The sequence below is a fragment of the Pygocentrus nattereri genome, chromosome 13 (assembly GCF_015220715.1).
Source record: "Pygocentrus nattereri isolate fPygNat1 chromosome 13, fPygNat1.pri, whole genome shotgun sequence".
NCBI classification, from domain to species: Eukaryota; Metazoa; Chordata; class Actinopteri; order Characiformes; family Serrasalmidae; genus Pygocentrus; species Pygocentrus nattereri.
Genome location: NC_051223.1, coordinates 33,132,801 through 33,153,324, shown reverse-complemented (window position 1 = coordinate 33,153,324; position 20,524 = coordinate 33,132,801). Strand labels below are relative to the sequence as shown.

The window sequence follows — 20,524 nt, the reverse complement described above, 5'->3', positions numbered from 1 at the left end:
ACTAATGAGGAGGTAAAACTTCAGAATATTCAAAGAGTCATGAAAGTTTAAGGAGTACATTTGGATTTTCAATAATATTAGCTTGTCTTTACATATTCTCATATGAACAGCATATCTCTGAAAGACATATCAAGCTCAAGCTCATTTTACAAGTGGAACAAAACCTGCGTTCAGCAGATTTATCTGGTTTTATATTAGCTAAATGACTTGTTACAAACTTGCTAGGCTAATAATGTTTGTTGAAGTGAGAAGGGATGATTGCTGTTTGGCTGTTTATCTTAAAGACTTTAAACTGGCTGTCTTTCACTCCTTTCACAAGGGCAAATAATATTAGAAAATTGTTCAAATAATTCAACAAATTCAGATATGAGATCTAAAATTAGACAAAAAAAAAGATTCTTTTCAAATATTTAAAGACACATCATTGCTGCACTGAATGCTACAGTGCGGTGTGATAAAACAGTGAAGAAATAAATAAATAAATAAATAAATAAATAAATAAGACGACTGCTATATGGACCTTTCACTGACCAGACTAAATAGCGCTCAGACCCAGCAAGGTCACTGCAGCACTCTCACCTAGCGTGCAAAGTGTGAGGTCACACTGCACTGCATTATGGGAGGGCATCCCCAACCATGCGTCACAAAGTGCTGGTTACCGTTGACTTTGACACCTCTCCTTTTTCTCCTTCCACTTTTCCTCACTGTCTTCTGCCTCCTCTGTCTTTATCAATTTTAGAGTAAGTGACGGCGAGCGTGGGAGATATATTTGTCGGTTGACTCTTGACCTCTGCCCGGGTCAGCGGTGACGTCTCAGGCAGGGGGTCTGGCCGGCCTTATCACAGATTCTCCCTCACAGCCACTCAGCCGAGTCAAGGCCATTCTGATGGAGGCAAAAACCAGACACCACTTTAAATTTCATAAGCTCCAGACATGCGGCTTGGAGAAAGAGGGGGGGAAGGAAAGAAAAAGATAACATATGAGTCTTTCTCCCCAGTCTGACCTCCCTCTCTTTCCCTCTCTCCTGTCATTCATTACTCGCGTGTCTCTGCAAACCTTCACCAAGTTGGTAATTTGATAAATGAGCTAGCTGCACTCTCATGGTTATCGCTTTAGCAATCAAACAAGCGGGTCATTATATTTCAAAACACTGGAAGGACCTTCAACTCGAACGAGAACAGGCCACATCCAGCATGGACCGAGGCAGACTAGACTCGGCCACGTCTGCTCAGTTTAAAGCCATCTGAGCACAACTGCTCCTGATTAGGGGAGAAGGAAACAGATGATGAAATGTCATATCCAGAGCCTTCTGTCAGGAAGGCTGCAGAATTCTGTAAAAGCCAGGTGCTGTTTATCTTACATGCCGAAATACAAACATGATTTACAACTACCAACAGGTAATCTTCAACATGTAAATCCAGAAATGCACACGTACAGAGCAAAAAGGAAATACATCAACCAGGTTTAAAGGTTTGATGGGAGGCAGGGATAAAATATCACAGCACTACTCGCAATCTTAAAATATAGCATATTTATTTATATTCAAGAACACTTACCTCTCCCTCAAAAAACTGAAATGGTAAGACAGAGAGGTAGAGAGGGGGTGAGAGAGAGAGAGAAAGAGAGATAATCACGTTTGGCTACACATTTTAATCAGTTCGCCCAATCAAAGAGATAATTGGATTGCATTGCCTGATTGCGAGACTCAGTGAAATTGGATTGCAAATAAATTGCCTCAAACTTACGGGGGAAAAAAAAAAAAAAAAACACGAGGACTGAAAAACAAACCCCCCGTTCCACAAACAGAAGGGTCTCGCGTATGCAAACAGCCCCCCTAAACTATTAGGTTGCACTTTTCTTTTTTGGCAAAAGCTGCTCACCTGACACAGATCCAGCCTGGCTCTGTAGTCAATTAAAGGGTTTGTGCAGAAGCTGTAATGACCTACTAACCCGCTCTCCCAGGCCTGGCTCCCAGGGGACCGCCCCTGTCACTGAGTTATCTATGGCCTCCTCTCTCCACTGGTGGAAATAAGTAGGGCTGGAATGTATGGAGTCAGGCCTGGCTCTCTCTCGCAGCCTGCCGGCTCTTCACTCCAGGCTAACGGAGAGGAACAGCAGATTTATATGTTTATCTCGCGTTAAAGCTAACCCGCCAGGCTCAACGGCTGCTTCACTCGGTAATAAAGAGAAAGAGAGGGAGAGAGTGTGAGTGAGAGTCAGCATGTGTGGGTGGGTGGGTGGGTGTTTGTGTGCGCACACCGATGTGGCTGCATCCGAAATCCATCAACCTGTACCAAACAATAACAGCCCCAGCCCGGCCCCTCTGTCATCAGAGCTAATAAACTGAGGAGCACTCATTAGGACGAACACGGCACACATTATAATGGCATTATGTTCTGGGCAATGCACTATATTAATTTCCCCACCATAATGTGTGCTTTATTGTTTCCAATAAGCATTTTTAATAAGCAAAGTGATAAGCGCTCCCCTTGTAAAATGCCTCCAATTAGAGTCCCATCTCTGAATGCCTCTCTTATAACGAAGTTAGAAGTGCTCGGCTAATGACCGCCCGCGCAACTACCAGCCAGCCACAAAAGAAACTTGACACGAGTAAACAGACATGAATAAACAGCCTCGCTCCAATGAGAACAAAGAGGGCCTGCTGGCGAAGCCCCACTGGGCAAAATTACACCTTACATCATAGGAGTGCATGAGAGTGGGGCTCGGATTGTGCGGGGTCCGTGCGCCTCCTTCTCCAAAGCTGACAAGCTGTGAGGAATCGTTTCATAACGCTGCAAGTCAGCTCATGGAACGAAGGCGAGGATAAAATAAAAATGAAGGGATGCGAGCAGAGCGTTACTTTTTTTCTGAGAACGTCATAGAGGCTTAATTGCGTAATTGTGCGTCTCGGTTGGCCTGAACCTCCCTCGACTGCGGGCCAGCACCAGCAACGCGCGATCACTTTAATTAGCTCGGGCAGACAAAAGCTTGATCTCTAAACACAAATAAATGCTGTACACCTAAGAACAATTTGAGAGGGCCTTTTGTTCTAAACTTTCCCTTTTTTCCCTGCCTCCTCTGCTTTCAGATGGCTTGGTCTACTGTGGATTGTTATTCTTGCAACTCCATGACAGCTTATTTTAATGGATGCTATGATGTCGGGGGGCAAAGCGTGCAGTCTTCCCCGGCCTGCTGCTAATGAGCCAGTGTGAGGTAGTCCTGCCGCTTTCATTACCAGTTCTGGCAGAAAGGAAGGTTCATCTTTAATCTAAGGCGCCTGTCCTCTGGGTCCAATGTTAAGGCATCTCCAAAAAACATAACATACTAATTAATTTTATTTTTCAGGAGGGTTTCAATAAGCATGTCTGCCGCCATACTTTATGCGCCGTACAAACACTGTTTGCTTTCAGAGAAGGGCGGCTAATTGCTTCTCGGCTTGACATCATTATATGGCTATGCGAGGGGATGTAGACTGTTTAATTAAGGTCGGATGCAAGTTCATTATTAAATTCACATAGACTCTGTGTGCTCTCGTCTCATTCCTGCAAAGCTCTCTCTGTAATTCAGTACAAAGCACCTTTTGATTTGCAGTTTTATTATATTTTTCTAATATGCATGCTCCCTTCCCCTCACCAACCTTTTGCGAAATGCCACACGCTATCTTACTGTGACAAGTTGCCCACTTGCCCTTGCGCTCTATGCGAGAGGAGTGTAATTTTAAGTGGGATATGTTTAAATCGCTCGGAGAACCACGGTAGGGCTGACGGCCTCCTATTTATTTAAGTCCGCAGCAGTCGTGGCGGCCTCCTCCTCCATGCAGTGACAAAAGACATTCATCAATACTCCAGAAATGTAAAATGATCACTCTAATTGAAATGTACACGGTTAACTAAAGCTAATAGTCTTCAGATTAAGTCGCCGCTCTTTCACACCGCCTCTTAACCCGACCACGCATTCCATTGCTCATCCGGATTTTCAAGGGGACAGCCTGGCGCGCCACGTCATTTGTCTCAATTACTGATTCCTAGATTAATTTGATAGTACCTTTCTGCAGAAGTGCTGCTTTTTACACGTGTGCACGCCACACGGATGCAATTAGCTTGTCAGAAAGCTAATTCAATTTAGCACGTTAGCGTCAGATAGTTATATAAGTGGATGTGTTAATATTTATTTATTCCTAATTATGCGCCATTGTCGGGGTGATGTCTGCACAGCTTGCAGGGGTTCATCCATCCTGCACCAGGAAGCCATTTCCTCTCTGTCAGAGAAAATAAACTCCCCTATTAACAACTTATTCAGCATAACATACTGCACTAGAGGACTTTCCGATGAGCACTAACGCCGTGTGAGTAATAGACTACACGGCTGTCTGCATGTTTTACATTTATGGGCTTATGAATGCTTGACCTTGATCTGGTCCAGAGCAACATAACTCAGAGCAAATCACTGATCAACTGTATGCACAGTCCCCCCTCCCACCGTGCTTCTTATATTCCCACCTATACTCGAACGGAAAAACACCCTGGCCCTGAGCACTGGTGTGATTCCAACCATTCATAACGAACATACAATGTTGTGAGGTTTAAAACCACCTTGCAAAAAACATTCACAAAGAAACATATAGTAGGAAAACACCCGAGGGCTCCTCTTGTGGGTTGAGAAAAAAAAATTCTTGATGAAATACAAAAAGAATTTATTAGATTATGAATCTTAATACCTAGAGTGCGACACAGGGGCTTCAAAGCCAGTTAGACTATAATTGACACTTTCAACTTTTCTGTCCTCGAGTCATTCCCACCAACATTCTATTACAAAGCCAATAAGATCTTTCTTTTCTTTTTTTCTTCTTGGTGGTGGGCGTAGTTAATTATATTCTACTCAAACCCACTACTCTACAAATTCTACCACATTCAAGACGCTCCTGCCAAAGCTCACTCCACTTACTTTGCAGACATTTTTTAGTTTCACCTCTTCATCTCCTGCAGCTGTGGAATCTATTTGATTGATTGAGAGTAAGCCTATTTATTCACTATGACAATCCTTCATGCTCTTCTATCGTTTCTAGAGGTGGCACCAATTGCAGGTACTAATTAAGGATTCAATATGGATGTTCTGTAGGGCTAAAATGCATGTAAAGAGATCCTACTTTTGCAGTTTTTGCACATCAATAAAGCAGATCTATGACAGAAAAAAGTTCAAAATCAAATCCTGGATATTAAAAAAGAGCATCTTGGCATCCATGAGGAATGATTTATAATTCATATAAATGAAAAATTTCAACTTCAGCTTCAAAGGCCTAAAATGAGATCAATACTTACAGCCCCAATACAGAAAAGGTTGGGATGGTATGGAAAATGCAAATAAAAAAGAAAGCAGAGATTTCTAAAAATTACTTTGACTTGTATTTCATTGCAGAGAGAATAAAAATAAGATATTTCACGAGACTTACTTGGCTGAATGGACTGTACGTTGAACTTTCAATTACACAAACAAGATAGCATGAGCACAAGACATGCTTTGTCTGGTCAACTTCTAAAAAAATATTGGGAAAGGGTCAATTTAAAGCGAGCAATGATGTAAGATATGAAGATATGCAAGATTTGAAATGGGTGACTAATCATGATTGGTACAAAAGCAGTATCAAGAAATGTCCTACACCTTTAAGTGCAAAAATGGGCCCAGGATCGCCAGTGTGATAATAAATGTGTGAGGAAATTATTGAAATGTTTAAAAATGATGTTCCTCAAAGAAATATAGGAAGCGATTTATAGTACATAATTAAAAGATTCAAGGAATCTGGAGGAATGTCAGCCTGTCGATGTAAAAGCGCACAAGCCTGAGCTAAACAACTGTGCTCTCTGATCCCTCAGACAGCCCTGCATCAAGAACAGCAATGTAACCACATTTCTCAAACATTTCTCAAGCACTACAATACATAGTTACATCCGCAAATGCTAGTTAAAATTTTACTGTGCCAAAAGGAAGCCTTATTTTAAGGTATGTCCAAAAGTGCTGTTGACTTGTGTGGCCACAATACCAGTTTCCACTGTGTGATGGTCCAGCTCAGATGCCTCCAAACCCACAGAAAGGCGTTTTTAGAAGAAATGGATGTTGTGTGCTCTGGACCAAAGACGAAAGGGCTCATCCAGACTGTTACCAGCAAAAAGTCCAAAAGCCAGGGTCTGTGAAGGGTTGTGTCAGTGCCCTTGGCAAAGGTAATTTACATTTCTGTGGTGGCACCATTAATGCCAGAGAGTAAATAAAGATCTTGAAGCAACATATGCTGCATCCTGATCTGTCCCCAACAGATGCAGTGTGGCACATTTGCAGGAAGGATGAGACGAAATTACACCCCGAAATCTTCATCACATGGTGTCTTCAGTCATATTTTAAGTGTTGTGAATATGGCAACATTACAAAGTGGTAAATGCTTTACTATGTCAATATGTTGACATACAGGAATATGATGCAAGTATTAAAATTAAATGTTTGTGTTAATGATGTAAAACATCAGGTAATGTATTGTTATACTGTTTTCAATGTAATACAGTAATACAACTGTAATACAATTCAGCTTTCATTTTAAATCAGCATACCATCCCAACTTTTTGTGACTTGGGGTTATAAATGATCCTGATTGAGGCTTTAACACATCCTAATAGTCTGAATGAAGACAACTGTAGATATATACAGCAGAATCAACTTGTGTCTACGGCTTTGAGGGTGACAAGTTTACCACTATTCAAGCAGTAGAAATGGCTGTGGAATCACATCCTAAATTAATCAATCATAAAAAGTAATATACTCAGACATTTTCATAATCAATAAACGCTTAAATATAGTGGAATATAGTATTTCATAATAAAGAAAATATACTTTTTTTTAATCAAAAGCTAAAGCTTGACTTCACCTTGTCTCCAACCTTTTTTGTTGAAAGTTGTTTGTTTTGTTGTAGTTGGATGTTGCCAATAACATTACTTCTGACTAACTGCTGTCACTATATCTAGGTGTCTAGTCTAATGATTTTCTTTACAGAATTCTCACCAATCAGTTATTATAATCAGTTATATAATCAGACATTAACTTACACAAAATAGGTTAATTTAAAAGTTTATAAAAGTTATCCACTTTTATTATGGATAGTGGACCTTCTTCACTGCTTTCACTGTGCCTTACAAATGGAATACCCTTTGACGGACCACTGCAGAATGAGCTACCACCACCTAGGTGCGCAGATTTTATAGCACCACAACTTTCCATTGGCTGAATGGGCTGTAGGCTGAACTTGGGGTGTATACAGAATAAGAATTTATACGCTATTTCACTTACATAAACAATTTCCTAGATACAGTAGTCTATCTGAGCCAGAAGGTTGTTCTGTCCCAAGTGTCCCAGTGCATTCCAACCCATTTCCACCACTGCTACTACTACAGTCATATGTAAAAGTCTACGGGCACCCCAACCCCTGTTCTGCAGTTTCTTTTGAAGCAAGGTATAGTACAGATAGTCAAAGGCAAAAGTTTGAACACCCCTAGTCAAACTATATGTTTTGTTGTTTTTCTAAGGCAAAATAATTACACATTCTCTATAAAGAACAAATGTCTCCACATTCGAATGCACAATTACTTTCTAACTGCTGAATTTCACATATTGGGGAAAAAACAAGCTAGTTCTCTGTAGAGGATGTGTTAACCTATTTTAACATGTTTTCTAACAACAAAACACGTTTAAGGGGGAGTTCAAACTTTTGTATATGACTGCATGAACTGTACCTTGCTTCCAAAGACACAGCAGAATTGTTTCACTCACTTGTGACTCTACCCTGGCTCATACAATATTTATATTTTAAATATTAGATATTTTTTAATCTATCATATATTTGGGAAAGACATGCTAATACAGCTGTGTGTGTGTGTTCGTGTGTGTGTGTGAAGGGTTCTGCACATATATACTGTACTCTGTGTGGCCATGATGCAGTGCAGTACATTAATAGCGGCTATGTGTTGGCCTTAATGACGGCGCAGTGACTTGCTCTTGCCCTGAGGCAGCCCGGCTCAGAGGCGGCTCAGCCGGCCGCTCTGAGTGAGCAAGAGCTCAGGCTCGTGCAGCTCAGCTCCACATGACCTTGATGTGGCTCCCACAAATGGCTTTTTCCAAGCATGCTGCTGCACTAAGAGAAATAGATATATTTACACAAGGCACAATTATTTATATGGCTGCACTGCAGTGGGTAGGAGCAGCATCTGGCTTAACTTTTTGATGGAGATCCTCACGGGTGACCTCAACAAGGTCAAACCAAACCGATAACTCCTCTCCAATCCCCACCATGTGCCCGCATTTCGGAAATTTGGTATGAGCGTGATACTGAATTTCATCAAGCATCGATCAGACATAACACAATCTGCTAAATGCACAACATTCAAATTCTGCATTAAATTATTAAAGCTTACTGATGTACTTGTTCTCTAATATGTATGATTGTGCTCAAGGAGACGACACGCAATGTCTAAGCCAAGCCACGCTGTAACCTTTTCCTCTCTCTCTCTCTCCCTCGCATAGATTTTTCCCCCTTCATGCTCTCTTTAAAGGCCATTAAACTCTAATTGCATTCATTGGTGCTGACTAACAATTTCAGCAAAACATTGCGGTTAGTGTAATACCATGCAAAAATAAATAACTACCAGCAATTCAACCACATTATAAATCATTTGTGCTGTCTCTGCTTACTCTAGCAATTAATTTTTAGGCTATTGAGCATGTTGCTAAGAGCTCATAATAATACTAAGCACGCATTTACGCTTGCCATATTAACTTGTTAACATCATTGTCTGCATATGGCGCGCTCGAAGAATCTGTCCTCGCTACTTAGTGGAGGATAATTGTCATTTCACTAGCAGACATAATAGCACAGAAAAAAACCACAACTTCTTCCTTCAAGCGTCCACCAAACCGCCCGAAATCTGACCGTGGCCTTGTGCACAGTTATCCGCCTTTAAGTAGCCTTTGAACCATTTGCTTTAAGGTCAACTCCCATGTCAATCTTATCTAACAAATAAATACTGCTATACAGGGCAGCTAGGTCATCGCTTCAATCTTGCAGTAATGGTGAGATCCCCACACTAAGTGTATTTGGTTTAGCATGACACTTGTATTTGTCTGCTCCAATTTCTTTTTGCCAGGTTTGAATTCGCGGCCAGTGTTATCTGGCTGGATTAAGAGCCAATAGCACTCTGTCTGGCCTTATTATCCTGACAGCTCGCTCAGTGACCACCACTCACCCACACTCTCCTATTCCAATTGATATGTAGCAAGTCTCCCAGGGTGTTATCCTCCCTTATGGAAAATAAATGGATCGATGAATATTTATTCCATGCCCTGACTGTGAAATAAGGGCAGAATGTAAGTTTGACTAACTCAATCAATGAATTTAGTAAAGATGTGTTTGAGAGCGGTATTTAAGGATTAACCACATAGTTTAAGAACGAAATAGAGGAGGACATCCTGACAAATCTATCCGTGGCAAGATCAACAACTTAATGTTTAAACCAATCACCCTGAGTATATATTTGAACTTGGGTATGCAAATGTGACGCTGAACTCCCCAAGGTTCAAAAAAGGATGAAGAAAAAAAAAAAAACTCAAAGGATCAACAGCACTCGAGATGGCTAAATTACCCTGAAAGCCAGGGAATTTATCAAACACGAATTTCAACAAGGAACCTCGCCTGCAGGAAAAAGAAGAGGCAGCCATTAACGTACATACAAAATAAATGCCTTCAAGGTTTAACTACTTATTTTTGACATGTAATCAGCTTGAGTCTGTTAATTTACATAGCTTGATAAATACCATCTGGACGGTAATGTGGAATAACTCAAGGTATGAAAATTGAGCAATCTCCCCTGCAACCAATCAGTGGAACAGCTACGGACAGCCTCCTCCTTGGCCTTCTTGAATATGTTGAGGCATCTGATGAGAATTTTAATGACAAACCTCCACGATTTCATTTTATCCACACAGATGTGTAATGTGATGTTTTCTGGAACACTTCTTTCCTTTTCCACCAATCATCTGTGTACACTTCGGGTGGGGTCATCATGATCGGATCACAGACCTTTTAACTTTCCCGCAAACGCGAACTCATCGCCATCTGTAACGTTATTCTTTTTAAAGGGGGTGTGCTGCCATTTAGCTGGCCTACTTCTATCCCGATGACGGTTTGTTGTCATCCATTTCTGACGCGCTCATTTGTACTTTGCGCGTGTACGCGTGTGAGTGTATGTTTATTTGTTTGTATGAAAACAAAGGCTTCCCAAATGCGTCAATCATATAATGATGTGCTATTGTGTGCATCAGACTGTAATTTGAATACCCAATAAGCTGAGAGCGGAGGGAGGCTCTTGGGATTCCCTGGCACAGTGGAGGAAGCTTCCCTCCCAAAAAAAAGGGGGGGAGGGGGAAGAAAAAAGAAAGAAAAAAAAAAAAAAACTTTGGATGCATTTTCTTTGCCAAGATAAACAAATCAGTGCAAAGCTCTGAGCAATCTGTTGTCGAAATCCTTCCTCTTATTGCAAGACTGCCAGTTTGGTATAGAGTAAAGAAGAAGAACAGGGGAAAAAAAGTCTGGAACGACAAGAGAGGCATCATTAAATATCAAGGAAATTAGGGAATATGTAGCCTCCTATTCATTATGTCAATCATTTCTTAAAGATAGAGAGGAAATGGCCAAAGTTCAGAGCGCGCTAATCAACAAAGCTCTGCTTATCAAGCACACGAGCTGCCGTTATATCTTAATTGAATTATACCTTCCACCTAATCGCGCCACTTTTGACTGAAATGGGCAGAGAGAAGAAGATCGTTAACTTTACAGTTTCTATCTCCAGTCAATATATGAGTAAGGCCCGGCTGAATCACTGCATGTGTTACTATTAACTGTAATTGTTCATGTCATTTAAAAGTAACTGTTTCCGAAATTTGTGCAAATCCATATTATGTGCTTGGTTCCCCAATTTAAAGTGACAACCACGCTGCCCTCCACACCCATCCCCCCCACCCCCACCCGTCATGCATCAGAGTTTAATAATGTGTTTGGCAATATGCTATTTGTTTTCTTCTATCAAACAACACAGTAATAATGGGAGTCTCTCACTCACCTGTCAGGAACTATAGTGTAGAGCACACCTGGAGCGTCAGGCTGTCTGACACAGCTACGTGCATGTATTTAATGGTGTGCAAACGTGAGCAGTGGCACCATTTGCCCGGGCTTTCTGGATGGCTCTTTAAGGGCCGTGCAGGCATCATGCTGCTGTCAGGAGCAGGCCGACAGACCGCCTCAGATGGATGGCTCATTTCGATCCCCATTAATACCATGATTTGTTTACAATTGTACTGCAGGTCTGGAGGTCTGCGCAGGGCTGCTCTTCTGTGCAAGAGAGAGAGAGAGAGAGAGAGAGAGAGAGAGAGAGAGAGAGAGAGAGAGAGAGAGAGAGAGAGAGAGATAGAGAGAGAGTAGAGAGAGGAGAGGGAGAGAGAGAGGAGAGAGAGAGAGGAGAGAGAGAGGAGAGAGAGGAGGAGAGAGAGGAGGAGAGAGAGAGAGGAGAGAGAGAATGAGAGAGAGAGGAGAGAGAGAATGAGAGAGAGAGATGATTTGTGTACCAGTGGCTTAGATTAGCTCCAGTCCCCATATTGGACATCATATTTCCCAAGGTATTTTTCCAGGCGGCTTCAGTGAAAACCAGATGTCATACACATCAACTGTATGGTGAGGTATGAAGTATGCCTTTTTGTCACTGTGATAGTAGAAGCCATAAAAAATGTCTAGATAGCTTCCCAGCTCATATATATCCTGTTCTCATTCCTCGGCTGCGGAATTAAACAAACCCATCACAACGGGTTTAAACACAAATCACTGTCTATCATTCTAGTGCGGTATTGATCTCCACTGTTATGCCACACTCAGCCAGCCTAGTGCAGGCCCACCACAGCTTAAGGGCCTTTTTAGATTTTTTTTTTTTTTTTTGAGGCCTTGCACAGCACAGATCACACAAAGTTACCTTCCAGTGAAACAGCATATGAATACAAATCCACTGTTCATCGAGTTTGTGCTGCTCAAGCTATTTTACATTGGAATCATGCTAAGCAGGTGTTGTACAAGCCACAGTGATGCTGGCATGCAACTTTGTAGTAATACATGAGGAAGATATGATCAGGGATAAGGATGCTTTAATTAGGCCGTTCAGGTCAGATACTGTTTACGTGTCGATGTCACTAGAATTAACAAAAAACGAATTATTACTATTTAATAGTTTTCTTGACACTAAACTCTTGCAAAACCATCACCTCAGGTTTCATATTAAACAACGTTCAACACTTCTCTTTCACGTAAGTAATAGTTCACATCATTAAATTATGAATACCACTGTTATGTTATTTCGAACATAATAAAATGTTCATTAAGATGTTTATCTGGAAGAGTGCAGCCTACTACAAGTAAACAAGCCATTCTAATTTGTCTCTAACAAGCCTGTTGTTTACAATGCAGCCAGGGATTCTTCTCTAAGAAGTGTTGCTGTTTTTGACGGTTGAGTAAGAGTTTGCTAGCCTGTGAATTAACAGCTTTTAATGCTCTTTATTTTTGTCTAATAAAGTGTGTGGCAGTGAACATTTTAGTTCATGATCCCCCATGAGTGATGATGACTGTAGACTACACAGATAGTGAAAACAGCTGTGAACATCCTGGCTGACTTAAAGAGGAGTTTCTGTGGGTGTTTAGATGAATTAAGGCATTGATGTGCTCCAAGGGACATAAAAAATTATGGTAAAAACAATGCAGGCCAATATTTAACCACATCATATCAAGGATTTATGGCATTTCTATTATTTTTAACTTATATTGCTACCTGTTGGGATTATAACGTTATGTATAACAGCAACATGTTATTTCTTCCACATTGTGCAGCCCCAATTCTGGTAATGCTGGGAATGTGTTATGCAAAATTGGTATTTATTCGTGTTATATCTAACACAATACACAGAAAGACATTGCTTATGTCCTTTTTAACTCATAAAAATCTGCCCATAAGCAGTTGTAGCAAAGGCATATCTACAATGGCCACAGTAAAATGTATCAACATGTGGAATTGGAGCACTCTCTGTGGCATAATGTTTTCTATCACTATATTAAAGAAGCACAATGCTGCTTTTATTGTTAGATGCACTGCAATTCAAAACAGAACTTAGATACACATCATTGATTTGTATAATTAGAATAATAATATAAGGCCACTGGAGTGTGAAATATTTTTCTTTATGGAAAATATTAAATGTATTTTCTGTATCCTGTAACGTTTATTTGGGTCACAACAAGCAAAATTAAAAATCTGCCAAGTTTCACTTTGTTAGATTGTGTTCTTTACATATTCAAATAAATGTGACCACAGCATTGATCATCACATTAAAAGAGAAGCTTCTATCTGCCAAATCAGAGACTACTGATTGAGTAGCTTTGAATGAAAACAGATCATTTCCATCAGTCAAGCAGAACGTCCACACTTAGGGATGGAACATGGTATTCCTGGTCTGGCCAGCAAGCTGCTGTGGGCCAGCATGCCTAAAAGGGCCTAATAAAGATGGTGTGTGCCAGTGTTCCTGAGCAGTTTTAAGGGTTTGAGGAAAGAGTGTGTGCCAAGGCGTGATGGCATGCGACAGGCGCGGCCGCTGCGCGGGGGAGTGGCATGGCACCCGGAGCGAAAGCGCGTCAGATGGAGGGAGCCGGCCCACGGTAGACGAGTGTTCCCGCGGGAGCCGCCGCAGCTGACGAGCTGGAAGATGTGTCGGCTAATTATGAAAGTCCAAATTTGCACCGCTTTGAAGACAGTAAAGCAGGAAAAGTCTCAACAGGAGCCGCCTGCTAACATCTCCCCTTTAGTCAAGATGGAGTCCCCCTCTCTCTCTCTCTCTCTCTCTCTCTCTCTGTCCCCTGTTCCGCACATACTCATAAATCCACAGTCAGGAAGAGGTAACGGTCACAGAAAGTTCATCCCATGTTTTTTTCCCCCCCTCCTCATGTATGTAATTTCATTTCATATAATTTTATTATCCTGTGTTCGCTCAAATTACACGGTACACAGTGTGGCATTGATAGAGTGAGGGACTAAAAGTATCGGGCTAATGAGGTTGGGGGAAAAATATGCAGGTGGTCAATGCACAAATGCATCGAGTTTATACAAGTGAAACTATGGGTCTTTTAGCCCCTTTTTATTTCCTCCTTATGTCAATAGATTGAAACCATCTGTGTGTAATGAATAAGACTATTAAAGAAAGAAAGAAGGGGGGAGAAAAAAAAAAAAAAAAAAAAAAAGCACCTCATCAGCTAGTACCTCACCCGTGTGGAATGCTGATTTTAAATAGTCGACATATTTCAGTGTAAATTGAAGTTGACTGTGACCAGGGCCTGCGTAATTGTCCGAGCATTGAGTTTTTTACCACATCACACCATTTCTGCTCCATTAGCAACGAACAATCGCCCTGCATTCATCATGAGCTGTCACATTTCTCACATTTATCTACAGCCTTGCTGCTGATCACCCCTCAGAAAACAGCAGCGGCCCTTCTTACCCCCGTCCCTCAAGTACAACAGTATGTTGAGCAAGTGGACCGGAACAAAACAAAACTTTTCAAAACTTTGCTGCTTTTCCCCCCACTTTCTCCCCAATCGTTTTGCGCTTAAATTGGTCCCGAGAGAGCTTTAGCAAATCACATACCTCTGTGAAATCAGCACGAGCCAGGAGAAACTTCTGGAAATCTCATCAGCGAGGCTTAGACAAGGACACAGCCGTCAATCAAATCCACGGAGCCGGGGTATAGATCTACAGAGACTTACTTAAAGCTAATCAAACCAGTCATCAATTTAACAAATACAGCAGTCATCTGGCATGTTTACAAATGCTAATACTCGGCTAATGTTGGGAAAACAAATAAATAAATACCAGCAGCATCCTCATTCACCCTTCCTCTGACGGAAACCTGCACCACTGTTCTTTTGTACTTTGTACAATAATACACAAGATCACCTAATGCTAATTTGGTCTACATAACTTCTCCTTTAGATGACCCACGTCGTACATTTTTCTTGTATTTTATGTACTTATTATTTCCCCCCTGGTGTCCACTTATAAAGTTTGCATGGTTGTATGGAACAACCCAATTTTACATGAGCATTTTCTTGAGCCAGCCCAAATAGCATTTTACAGACTTCAAATATTTGTTGCTCTACCTGGACGAGTACCTGAACACGCACCGTCAATAACCACCTTAAAAACAGTAATATTTACACTTTTATTGTCAGGAATCCACAACTGAATTCCAGGGTCTAATGCATGAACAAGAGTATAATTTGAGAGTATTCAAATTATACTGTATTGTTTTTTAACCTCTTCTATCCCTCAGAATTAAAGCGGGAGTTTTTTTTTCTCCCATTCGTCCAAAAGTGTTTTTGGACCTTTTGCACTGATCCATTCATCAGAGGATTTAAACACAGGACAGCTGTTGGTTTCATATTATGTTAACAAAAAAGTAGAAGTTTTGTTCGTACAGCATTGCATTCCTTAAAACTTCAGCATGAACAAGCCAAGCAGGCCATATAAGCAGATATATGTAAACATATATGTATATGTATGTGTGTGTGTGTGTGTGTGTGTGTGTGTGTATATATATATATATATATATATATATATATAGAGAGAGAGAGAGAGAGTCTGGTTTTGCAACTTAATTTCCATATATAGATGGATTGGAATGGAGATTTCATAATATGTTTTTTGAAACTTTTACATACAATATCTTCCCTTAAAAAATAAGACGTATATAAATATAAGAGACAAAACAAGAAAAATTAATATAATGACCAACTTGGTTCTGTCTTCCTATGTATTTCTTATTCACATAAACATTTCTATCTGTTGCATGCTTAGTTTGAAATCTATATAAAGTCACAGTTTAACACCCAGCCCTGTCCATTTCAAGTGTATGTGAGTAGTTGTAGCCTGGAAGTGAACACACACACACACACACACACACACACACACACACAGACACACACAGACACACACAGACACACACAGACACACACAGACACACCTACACACCCTCCCACGGGCTCTGTGCTCCCTCGAGAGCAGCAGCGAGTCCCAACAGCGCGGCTCTCATAATTGTTCACAATCTACCCTGAAATGGTTCTAATCTGGAGCCGTTTTCAGATACGCCAACACACAAACACACACAAACACAGCAGGAGACCAAGCATTATCAGGGTGCTTCATCTATCAAATTCCCCCCAACTTCCACTTTTTGCCTGATATAACATTTCGCCCATGTTTTTATTTATTTATTTATTTTAGAATTAATTACTAAAGCCATAAACTCAATACTTCTATTCATTATTTGTGCTGGAAAAAGGTCAACGTTCCCCTGTGGATACTGCACAGTAACTCACAAATAGGATTTAGCATCCGGATCCATAAACAAATTTGTCATTGAGCACAGAACAATCTGAACTTGTACAACAGTTACAGTTGTTAATGGTTAGGTCACTCTCCACTATTAGGTCCTCAGAGGACATTAGCAGCACTTGGGGAGATGGGTGACATAGGTCAGCATGACATCATTCAAACAAAGGCCCTTTCTCAAATACAACTGAAGAAGGTGTTTCTATTTGAAAAGTCGGAATGACTTTGTAACTAAGGGCGGACGAAACAGCGAGCATTACACTTTCATATTCAGGATGTGATTATAATATTTAGGTTTTCTGAAATTTAATAAGATGGAACAGACCAAAAAGCACCCAACTGATATAAAGTAAATCCACAAATATGCTCCACAATTAAAACATCCCCTGAGGGCAGATTGTTTACAAAATAACAATACAAATGGATGCATGTAGTTTGGTTTATATTCAGATGACTAAGTGGGGATTCTGAATGAGTTTTAAAGAAGAGACAGAAAATCTCCCCATTATTTGCTTTCGAAAGTGACAATGAAAAGCTGGAATAAAACTAAAAAATAATATTTTAGGCCATATCCATTTCTTCTTTTTATTTTAATATTCAGACAAAAATCGAATTAATCTGATCTCGGTCTTCGAGTAAGGGTCAGCACCAAGACTTAGTAGTACTCTGGTTCGATGTGTTTAGGCCTCCTCTTGACTCTAACTCACCTCTAGTGGACTAGTAGGTTACTGACACCACTAATCACAAAGCAAATGAAATTCAATCAAAAAAGCATGTAGTAACTAAATATAACAGAGTTGATTGACTGAATTATATAAACAGTGGCTATAGCTTAGTTTGACAGTAAGATTAACTCAAGGTGAGCTATGCCATACACACTCAGGCTGAGCTTCATTGGATCTGTCCACTACTTCCTGCCATCCTCTCTCTCGGTCTGTTTGGGAAAACCCCTAGAAAATGAGACACATCCTCTGGGCTGAGACACCCTGGGTCAGTTTCAGCTCGGCCTACACCCAATCCTCCGCACAGCAAAACCCTCCCACTGGGCAGCATGAGCAGGAACTTCTACAAAAAGTTTACAATTTCAATCTAATTATATATATTGCTCTTTTTCCACTTTTTTTGCTTTATTTTTTCAGTTGAAACAGACACTTAACTCCGTTGTTAGTTTTTCACTATACATTCAATTTACATTACGACACAAAGGACCATCTTAGGGCTGTCTAGGCCTTCAGAGATGGCTTATGACTTCCGTGAAAAATACATATACTTCAAGATGTTTTCACAGTACACAATATTCATCTTGATATTTAGTTCCTCTGAGATTCAATAAGTTTTAACACACAAATTATAACCTGCAGTGCCACATAAAGTACTGTAGTAGTAGTAGTAGTAGTAATAATAATAATAATAATAATAATAATAATAATAATAAACCCACAACTACAATGATTTTCATAATACTTTATAAACTGCACTGCACTATAACCAATTAAACAGGCCTAATTATACTTACTTTGTAATGAACTATGTAGTTAGTCAGTGCTTTTTAAATAAATAAGTAAGTGATTAAGTGATACTTTTTTGATCCCACAACCGGGGAAATTCCACCTCCGCATTTAACCCATCCGTGAAGTCAAACACCACATACACACTAGTGAACACACACACATTAGGGGGCAGTGAGCACACTTGCCCGGAGCGGTGGGCAGCCCTATCATGGACTGTCGGCCCTGGGGATCGAACCGGCAACCTTCCGGTCACAGGGCCAGCTCCCTAACCTCCAGCCCACGACTGCCCCCCAAATACCGGTGATACCGTGATTATGCTCAGAAAAGCATCTTATGACAATTTATGGCAAGAATGATAACATATCATCATGTTGCCCAGCCCAGGGGTGGGACTAAACTGAAGAAAAAAAAAAAAAAGTTACTGTAAATATTCTGAAAGTCAGTCAATGACTGAATACACTAGTCTAATCAGGTCCCAGTGAGTTGTTGGAGATGTAAAACTCTATACTGCTCTTTACTGAAGAAGTCACTGCAAAAAGGTCTAAAATAAATGTGTTACTATTTGTTACTACAAGCTTCAAATGAAAATGGAATGACTTACAAGCATCACGATTAAATTTAGATTAAATCTAGAACATAAATCTAGAACATAAATAACAAATGAATTGTTATTTAGCACTAACATAACATTAGAATCCCACATGGGTGCTAGAAGAGTTCACTGTTATTGTCGTGGTGGGTTTCTTCTCTTATTTTTGACAAATTAACTGTAAAAACCTGTATAAAAAAGATGACTTTCCTTTCCACAAAACAATTACATTCAAACCATAGAAAAACATCAAAAACTATTTATATGCTCACTTAAAGCAGTCTTAGAAGTAGATAATAATAAGGAAATAATAATACCTCAACAGCTAACACTATTTTCGCATGTCTGTCGTCAAGCAGCGTCAAACAAGCTGCTTGTGAATTTGCAGTGCGAGGTTGAGAACTAAAGTCTGCTAATCAGTAGACAAGACCTCCAGCACCCCCCACCAGCTCCAGCCCCACCTCTCCACCCTTCATTTTCCCCTCTAATTACTTTGTCTTCTGATAAAGCCATGGCTCTGGGATCATCAAAGGTCCTTGAAACAAAGAGCAATATATAGCAATTACCCAGTCCCTCATCTGCAAGAGTCAGATTAACAAGCAGCGCACGAGCACACACCCACCAAACCTGCTCCAGCTGAAGACTTCTGGTCTGTCTTAACATTCAGTCTGGAACATTCTCCAGAACTCCATCGTCCCTTAATGTCAATTAAGAGAGATGATTAGATATTAATTGGAACACAATCAAATTGTGAAGGAAAAGTTTATGTAGGTATTTAAAAGGTATTTACAAAATGCTCCCCTTAACAAAAATGTAGCAAGACAAGTGTAAAAAAAAAAAAAAAAAGGATCTATTAATGAACAGGAAAGGAACCTGCAATGGCTCCTATTTATTTTAAAGGAATAGTTCAGCAATTTTCTCCTTATTCCAAACACAGTTGAGCAGGCCAGACACGTTTGTTACTCAAAGTCTGCTAGAAAACCTTTTTTTTTCTTTTTTTTTAAGATAACGGTTTTCATACAGTGTCAGAAACCACATAAGCAAGTCCATCTGAGATCACTTAACAACTTTTCTATTATTTTAATTACTTGGTCGCTACATTAGCATAAATGTAAGGGGGTGTGGGGGGGTCTAATTAATCAAAAACATGAGGTCAATGCCTAATTTTTCATTAATTATTTTTTTTAGCAAAACAATTAATTGTTAATCAGCTGTGAGAGTGGGCTATTGTTAATATTTATACGCCTCTTTAGAATGTGATCTATGAACTACGTGCAGTGCAACTAGGAAAAACAAACTAAACCTTTAAAGCAAAAGAAAAAAAAAAAAGATCCTTGCCTTGGACTGCTTTTCATTTGCATTACAGCTAATAACTTGGATACTATTTTTATGCCACATGAAGTGACCAATTTGGTACTCACAATTACACCATCAAAATACATCCGGGTTCCCTATGAGGCGATCCACACAGTCACAGACATGGTAATAACTACTTGTGACAGGTTTACCATGTAGATCAAACATGATAAGTGCTAACAACTATTAATCTGTCACCTATGAGCCTCCGACCCACATGCCGGCCTTATTAAGAGAGCAGCAGAGAGCTGAGTTGCACTAATGAAGTGAAGTGTTCACAGCGCAGTTCAGCGCAGTGTGAGCTTACATTAGAGATATTAGCTCCTAAAATGGTGATTATTGGTGCTGAAGTCTTTCCGAGGTTAAACGCTGCCAGAATCTGCTGTGAACAGGCCCTTAATTGCAATTATAACTGAAAACAGCTCAACCTCCTCGACACTGCCACTACTTAAAATAAGTCAAAGTGTTGAAGGAAAAAAAAAAAAGTGAAGTGGCGAGGAAAAATTGTTTTTTGGCACCTGTTCACTACGATTGTGTCAAAAATCTATGTCTTTTTTTTTTCCTCT

The 20,524-nt window shown here is 40.2% G+C and overlaps 1 long non-coding RNA gene across 1 annotated transcript in view; it reads right to left on the bottom strand.

The window, feature by feature from the left end:
* The window catches only part of LOC119265038, a 91,804-nt gene that overhangs the window by 8,305 nt on the left and 62,975 nt on the right, over positions 1–20,524 (bottom strand). The window contains exon 2 of the long non-coding RNA XR_005131365.1: positions 11,151–11,419. This is a non-coding gene — a long non-coding RNA (uncharacterized LOC119265038). The remainder of the gene's footprint in view (positions 1–11,150; positions 11,420–20,524) is intronic.